General features: G+C 42.6%; 1 protein-coding gene across 2 annotated transcripts in view; it reads left to right on the top strand.

Annotated features, from left to right (window-relative positions):
• The window catches only part of LOC309840990 (uncharacterized protein), a 140,357-nt gene extending 139,692 nt beyond the window's left edge, over window positions 1-665 (top strand). For both annotated transcript variants that reach the window (XR_014298881.1, XM_082683724.1), the window contains one exon: window positions 445-665. The gene's annotated coding sequence lies outside the window, so the exon portion shown is untranslated. The remainder of the gene's footprint in view (window positions 1-444) is intronic.
• Window positions 666-8,051: the final 7,386 nt, after the last annotated feature.

Genomic DNA, 8,051 nt, shown 5'->3' on the forward strand with positions numbered 1-8,051 from the left:
GGTTTGGAAGGTGGATCTCCAGAAAATGGGCTGAAGGATAAACTGGATATCGGGAAAGCTAATGAGAGAGGCAAGAATAACATTTTTGTCAATAGCAAGGCATAAGATAACCAGGTCTACATGGGGATGAGGGTCATTCATTTGATCAGCCATTGTATTTAGAAAGAGATCATCAGGTGCCAGGTACTTTGTCAGACCCTGGATTTATAACTGGCAGGTTGTACTTTCCAAAGATGACCACACGGATATCTCCTGTCTTACCTGCTCTCCTCGCAGTGTGATTTGACCCTCCTCCATGGGGTTGAGAGATGTCTCATATTTCCTCCCCATTTAATTGGGGTGTCCCCAGATAGTGGCAAAGGAGGCCCTGTGTGGTTGGACTATGTGATACAAAGCAAAGTGGCCTCTGCATTGTTCACTGTCTTTTGGAACACTTGCTTTCAGAGCCCTGAGTGGACAGAGGAGATGTGCAAGTATCCTGAGACTGCCGTGAGGCTCTGAGGACAGACCATACGACATGGAGAGAGCCTCATAGGGCCCCAGCAGCTTGAATTTTTCCAGCTTTGTCACCAGCTATGAGTGTGATGAAGACTTGGGGATGATCCCAGCCCTGATCTCAAGAGAGTAATTGTAGAGCAGCCCTACAGAGGGTGAGAACGGCCTCCCTGCACCCCATGAAACTCGGGATCTGTGGGAGAGAATGCTAAGAATAAATGTGGCTATTGTTTTAATCCACTAAATTTTGAGATTGCTGGTTATGCGGTCCTAGAGGATGGTAAATAAATAATTATGGTCCGTGTGATAAATCTCATAATAGCTGTGCTGACACTGTGCTAGCAAAGGAAGGAAGGAAGTGCCTGATTCTGCTGGCACAGTGTGGGAGGGGAGGTGCTTATGGGAGAGACAACGGATGGGCGATGAACGGCAACTTACTGATGAGTAGATGCGCATCAGCCAGGACTGGAAATGGAGAGAAAGAGACAACTATAAAAGGAGAAAAAAGATAGGACTGATAGCATTTTGAGACCACCTGGCTATGGAAAGGGACCCTGAGGAAGAGAGAGGATATAAATGGCCTTGAGGTCTTACTTGCTTTCTCTTATGCATTTAAAGATATTCTAGTCCTGGTGGCCACTGCCTACAGAGCCTCTTTCTTCTCCTTCAAATTAACTTTACCTGAACTGGATCTGAATGTACAGTGTTCAACACGAGTCTTTATGGGTGGAAACATGTCAAAGCCTGGGATGTAGGCTGCAATAGTGACCTCCTGTAATACTTAGCATATGAGCTCCCCCCTTTATTTGGGATTAAAGGATTCACTGTAGTGACCTCAAGGTGCAACTATGTCTGTGATTCATGCTCCAAGCATCCTCTCTGCACCGGCCTGTGGGGCAGACCTTGCTCCTCCAGTGGCACACACAACGGCACTCATTCTGAGATCAACGGGATTCACTCCTCAGCCCCTTGGCTTATTTACCTCTTGCGCTGGCCCATGACTAAGTGACATTTTGGGGGTGGGAAAGTGAGGTGAGTGTGGAGGAGATGGAGGAGAAATAAGCATTTTCCTAGAAAAGGACTTCTAGGTATTCCCGTCTGATCCAATGTGCGGAAGACAACTTAATTAAGAGACAGTGCTTAATAACAAGGAAGGAAAATGTTTTCTTATCTTGTGGATTCCTTTGCTAATGGAATCTTCCAGCTCACCCTGGCTGGGTCGATTGAATATGCTGGGAAGATTCATTGCCATGAAAGCTCTAACGTTAAATTGCAGGGGAGGAGCCCTCATGATGTGGGCAAGGTCTGTAGCCATCCACTCTTTCTGGATGCTCCTCGACTTTGGGAACATACCTGCAAGCATGCCTCTGGGATTTTCCCAGAAAACGGAGGCGTTGTGCAGGATCCCATTTCCTTTTACCTCCATGCATGAGCCTTATTTATTCCTGAAGCACGGCATATACGTTTATGTCTTTCATAAATGGCCTGGATTTCTGTCTGGATTTCTCTTCCCTCCCTTCCTCATCCAACACACTCATTCTCATCCTCAGAACAAGACTTCAGCGGCACCTTCTCTGTAATAGAGGTCAAGTTGATTGCTTCTACCAGATGCTACCACAGCCCATTGGGAGTAAAGCATAAAAGCCGTGAAAACAGATTTAGGGTCAGATAGACCTGGATTCAAATTCTGATGCTGAAGATGACTAATTCTGTCATTTGAAGGAAGACGGTCGTACTCATTTATTTACTAAGGTTCTAGGAACAAAGTACCACAAATGGGGATGGTTTAAAACAATAGAAATGTATCACCCGACACGTCTGGAGGCTAGAAGTCCAGAACCAAGGTGGCCTCAGGCCATGATTCCTCTGAAAGATCTTGTCTCTTATAGCTTCTGGTGTATTCCTGGCATTTCTTGACTTGTAGTAATACCACTCCTATCTCTGCCTCCATTATCACATGGATGTCTTCTCGCTGTGTGTCTACACGGTCTTCCCTTTGTACCTGTCTGTCTACATGTCCAAATTACCCCTTCCTGTAAGGACACAAATTATACTGGGTTAGGGTCCACCTTAATGACCTCATCTGGACTTGATTACTTCTCTAAAGACCCTATTTCCACATAAGGTCTTGTGGACATGTTCACAGGTGCTGAGGGTTAAGACTTCAATATATCTTTTGGGGGGATGCAATGGAACCCATCATAGCAGCTAACCTTTCTCAGCTTTAGGGGTTTTTTTGTTTGTTTGTTTGTTTGTTTGTTTTGTTTTGTCTTGTTTTATCTGAGAATTAAAACATTACAATAACATCAAAGACAGAGATCTTGGGGGGATATATTGCAAGACACAGCTGAAGTGTTAGACATGTGCTTTGCAAATAGGTCTCAATAAAAGGTGGTCCTTATTAAAGAAAACATGGTAAAGAGCAAGTCAGCTCTGCATTCACCCCTCCTAGCCTCCAAAATGCACCTTCCCCTTGAGATTTTTTTCATTAAATCCACTGCAACTGCCATCTGTTACAGAAGTCTTTCGGAGGTCTGGGTGTGGGGGGACAGTGCTAATTAGTAAAGAATCACAAAGAGAAGTTGAGGCACGGTATGACCCCATTTTTCATCTCAAACCATGGCTAATCCAAGTTTGATTTTCTAAATGGAACTGGTAAGTCCCCTTATGCAAAAAAACAGGTATATTTAAAGGAGAAGCACAAGCTTGACTTTGTCTTCTTGCATGATTCACAAGAAAGACTGCATTGGAGGCTTCTCAGTGTGACTGGTTCTTGTCCTGAAGATCCCCAGAATTTCAGCACCTGAGGCTCTGAACAGAAGTCTGGCTGTGTGAAGACTTTTTTTTATGTGCTAGTGCCTGGACTCAGACTCCATGACATTGCCCAGCCCGTAGGAAGAAGAGCTGACTGTGAAAAGTGACCATGTGACCAGCACCATATACCTGGCCTTCCCAACCCTAAGGAAGTAGTCCAGAGCCCTGAAAAAATTCCTTCACATCAGTGCTCAAATGAAAGCCATCAGCAAAAATGTATTTCATCTGGGGAGCCCTTCTGGTCCAGGCTCTGCTGCCTTTGCTACATGACCATTCCTTGGCCTTCGAAATCAGTAATAGTCAAAGCAATAAAGACTAATTTTATGCTCTAGAACCTGACAGTGAAAAATATTTTAGGTGATAGTCTGTGACTCGTTGATTTAGGAAACCAACAAACCTGACAGCTGAACATAATGCAACACTACAGGAGTGATAGGGTGATCGTATGTTCTGTTTTGCACCATGCAAGGCAATTGAGATGCAATTTAGCAGATCAAGTATGACTCTTGTTGGCTTTTGCTTTTCCTTTTTTAGAAAATAAATACTTTAGATTACTTCCAAGACCTCCCCTTATATAGGTAAAGTTTTTAAAATACTCTACTTGATTTTCACACAGTTAAGAATATGAGCATTTGATTGCAAAATGACAGAACTCAGATGCATGCTTGCCTGTTTGCTGACTCTGTGGCCTTGGGCAGGCCACTTATTATATTAATGTCTCAGTTTCTTCAGCTGTAAAATGGGGGTAGTCATAAGATCAATCTCACACTGTTGGTGAAAAGTTCATTTAGGAAAGAGATACTTAACATAGTACATGGCCAATGGTAACTCTTTAATCCTTCCTTAACTCCCTTCTTCCTTTTCTTCCTGTAAACTTGTAAAATACTTCCACTGTAAACTTGTAAAATACGCACAAGACAGGGAGTATAAGACATGATGTCTCCCCTTGAGAGGTTCATGATATAATGTGGGGAGACAAGCCTGTGAACAGAACCATGTATATAGAATTTGAGACAGAAGTCCATAAGTCCACCATGGGTCATAGAGAAAATCCATGTGGTAAAATAGTCAGATGTCCCATATCATTTGCACCCTGATGTAAGTGTAGGATAGAGTTCTGCACAAGCAATGGCATCCTCTATGGGTAAAGAAAACACGCTGGGACAGCAACCAAAATCTGCCCTTCAATACCTCCTAGCTCCTTCCTCTCTTCATAGCTAGGCTTCTAGAAATGACCTGTGTTGTATCTTACCACCACCAGATTTCCCTTTCCCAAATGCCCACATCTCCTGTACTCAGGTTTCTATTTCCACTCCTCCACTAAAACTTCTCTTCTGGAGGCCAACTTCTATGGTCTTTTAAAAATCCTTTGACTTAGGATGCCTGGGTGACTCAGTGGGTTAAAACCTCTGGCTTTGACTCAGGTCACGATCTCAGTGTCCTGGGATTGAGCCCTGCATCTGCTCACCAGGGAGCCTGCTTCCTCCTTTCTCTCTGCCTGCCTTTCTGCCTGGTTGTGATCTCTGTCTATCAAATAAATAAATAAAATCTTTTGAAAAAAATAAAATCCTTTGACTTTTTAATTTCTTTTCCCTGCAACTCTCTTGGTTGACTCCTGGGACACTGTTCTTTTCTGTTTCCTCCTCTCTTTCTCATTTCTCTTCCCTTCCACCTGACCCCCTCCTTTTTAAAAGATTTCATTTATTTATTTAAAAGAGAGAGGGAGAGAGCACGAGCTGTGGAGAGAGGCAGACCGAGAGGGAGAAGCAGACTCCCTGCTGAGCAGGGAGCCTGACACAGGTTTTGATCCCAGGACCCGAGATCATGACCTGAACTGAAGGCAGATGCTTAACCCACTGAACCACCCAAGCACCCCCCACCTTCCCTTTAACTGTTGCGGTTCTCCCTGGTTCCTTTTTCAGATACCTTCTCCCTTGACCTGTGCATACTCTCAGGCTGATCTTAACTTGACTCAGTGATCATGTCTGTTATACCTTCCACTCAAACTGTAGCTCCATACCTTATCCATGTTTCTCCTTGGATATTCTGTAATGCTTCATACTCAATATGTGCTGTTGATCTTAGCTCACAATACCATCCTCTTCCATCAACCATGCTAGAGACCTGGGAGCCTATAAGCTCATTCAAGTCCTCGTAGCTCTATGGTCTAAATGTCTCTCAAATGTGTCAACTCTTTTCCAATCCTCTCTGATGGGGTTTTTGCTCTGACCTTTATCAGCTTTATTTATCTCACTACAAAAGACTCCTGACTGACCTTAATATCTCATTTTTCCTCGATCTGAACTGCAGACCTCATACTATCCATTATGTTCAGCACACATTGGATTAAGGCACGCCCTTGCTTAAAAGTATTGTCCATTAGTTTAAGACAAGGTCCAAACTTCTTAGTTGAACCTTAAAAGTTCTTTACAATCTGACTCCTACCTACATTTCCAGCCTAATTCCTCCAAGACTCTGAAATATAATAATTTATTAGGGGATGAGTTGTGTCTCTCCATTGCCAATTCATATGTTGAAACTGTAACACCTGGGATTTGACTGTATTTGGAAATAGGGCATTTACAGAGGTAATTAAGTTAAAAATGAAGTCATTAGGGCTCTAATCTAATAGACTACTATCCTTGTAAGAGAGAAGATTAGACACACTAACAATGGATGATCCAAAAAAAAAAATTGAGAAAATAATTCCATTTACAACAATATTAAAATGAATAAAATACTTAGGGATAAATTTTGCCAAGGAGGTGAAAGACCTACATACTGAAAACTATAATTATGACAAAAGAAATTTAAAAAGACACAAATAAATGGAAAGATGGTCTATATTCATGGACTAGAAGAATTAATACCATTAAAATGTCCATCCTAACCAAAGCTATCTGAAAATTCAATCTAAGCCCTATCAAAATCACAACGTCATTTTTTTCACAGAAATAGAAAAAATAATCCCAGGATTCATACAGAATCATAAAAGAACCAAATAGTCAAAGCAATATTGAGAAAGCCAAACACAGCTGGAGGCATTACACTTCCTGACTTCAGTCTATATTATAAAGCTATGGTAATCAAAACAGTGTGGTACTGGCATAAAAACAGACACATAGGTCAGTGGAACAGAATAAAAAGTCAGAGAGAAGCCCACCCATAGGAGGACAATCTAATGGGTGGTGATCTGGTAGCTGTAGATAGGGAGTTCTAGAGAATTGGTCCTGGGGTAGGATCAGCTAGTTCTCTGTTGCACATGGTTGTGAGAACCCAGAAGGGTGCCTTCTGCAGCAAGGTGGCTGTACAAATCCGTGCTTCTGGAGAGAGATCTGTTGAAAAACTGGCCTTATAGCATTCAGTAGCTCTTCTCTTGACTAGCTATGGTTCTCTGGGGACAGTTTTCATCAGAAAAATGGCTTCAGTTGCTCACATAAAAAAACTCTCTTAGACTTCTGAAATTCCCTTAAAAACTAGTACAGTGCTCTCAACAAATGCTTAAGCAAATGTATGTGTGTTTGTTTTATCGTTTTAAGTAACTTTTATTTCTTTTTCTTGTTATATGGCCCTAGGTAGGACTTCCAGTATGATGTGGAATAGGAGAGGTGAGTGAGGGCACATGTGTGGTTTTAAAGGAAATGTGTGTGTATAGCTATAGAATGTGCTAGCATAATTTGACACAGTTGGCCAGTGAAGTAGCCTTGATATAGGGTTAATATCGTAGCAGCTGTTCTCTAATACCCATCCCTCCTTCCAAGGGATTTCATCTCCTTCCAATAAGACTTCTACTGAGTATATGCTCTCCCAGAATAATGACTACTTTTCTTAGCTCCCTTATAGGTATGTGCAGGTGACTAGACATTGACCTATAAGCCAAAATGTGAAACAGAGTCTAGGGATTTTTTGCAGGGGAGGCTAGCCCATACACATCCCTCAATTCTTTGTCTTTTCCCCTCTCTGCATCCTAGAATGAAGATGCTGCCATCTTAGACCAGAAGGAAGGAAATGTTAGAATTATGAACTAAATGAGCCTGGGAGCTTTGCCAAAACAGTCAGTCCTTGGACTGACAGCCTGAGATGACTTCTATTTGAGACTGAGACAAACTATTCATTCATTCTTTTTCTACTTTCTGTCAATAGGATCCTAACTGATAGACAACAGTGTTAGCGCTCACCCATTGCTACCTCCCGCTTCCTTCACGCTTCCTATGAACATGTTTGTTCCTACTCTAGCCCAGAGAGAAGTCTTAAACATTCCACTTTTTTTTTTTAAGATTTTATATATTTATTTGACAGACATCAGAAGTAGGCAGAGAGGCAGGCAGAGAGAGAGGAGCGGGAAATAGGCTCCCTGCTGAGCAAAAAGCCTGATGTGGGGCTGGATCCCAGGACCCTGAGATCATGACCTGAGCCGAAGGCAGAGGCTTTAACCCACTGAGCCACCCAGACACCCCAAGAAGTCTTAAAACATCACAAAATCCCTTGATTGTCCTTGTGTTCGAAGTCCAGGGCTATGAGAAATTTGTGCATGAGATGCTGTGGGAGCTCTGAGGTGGGGATCTAAATAATAAGAGACTGGACCAAGACCATTCTGGGTGATAGAAATAGCCTGTAAAAGCCACAGAGGCCGTGCATTGCAAGGAGTTTGCAATGCCTGGTGTATATAACATGGGGTAGCTCGGGTTGAAGCTAGAGAGGTAGACAGGGGCCTGATACTAAAAGCTTTCTTCTATTGTGCT

Source organism: Mustela nivalis (genome assembly GCF_964662115.1).
Source record: "Mustela nivalis genome assembly, chromosome: 9".
Taxonomy (NCBI): Eukaryota; Metazoa; Chordata; class Mammalia; order Carnivora; family Mustelidae; genus Mustela; species Mustela nivalis.